Raw genomic sequence first — 660 nt, forward strand, 5'->3', positions numbered from 1 at the left:
AGCGCCGCAGGTTCCCCCGGCGGCACGGACACCCCTGCACGCACCAGCACTCAGCAGGGACGCCGGGGACGCAAGTTTTTTCACAGGTACTACAGTTCGCTAACCCTCCATGCTGGCGGTGAGGGCGAACTGCCGCCCTCCAGGTGCCGGCGCCCTAGGCAAATGCCTAGAGCTTCCTAGTGGTGGCGCCGGCCCTGGTTATATAAATTCAAATAAAACATGTGTAGAAAAAGATGTATTTCCTATATAAGGTAAACCTTACAGGTCATAATGATGAATAAAAATGTTTTCTTGGTGATCACACCTATTTTGACAATTTCACTTGGCACATAGGAATATAAGAGATCCCAATCTAGTGTACACTGCCTGAAATAACCCAGGTTTTGCAGGGGAGCTCACAAAAACCTGGGTTTGCTGGCAGTGTACAGTAAATGCACACAGTTGAAATATGCTGAGTTGAGCATTTCAACCCAGGTAGTAAGCACGGCTGAACACAGATTCAACCAGGCTCGTGGTGCAGAATCAACATGTAACCTTGGTCGATGCGACCCGGGACCCGTTCACTGCAGTGATAATTGACAATGGGTCTACACAGCACTATTGTGGATTTTTCAAGAAAAATCACCCCAATGCTGTTCATACACCGCTGCTACCACCACC

The sequence above is a fragment of the Crinia signifera genome, chromosome 2, assembly GCF_055691185.1.
Source record: "Crinia signifera chromosome 2, ASM5569118v1, whole genome shotgun sequence".
NCBI lineage: Eukaryota > Metazoa > Chordata > Amphibia > Anura > Myobatrachidae > Crinia > Crinia signifera.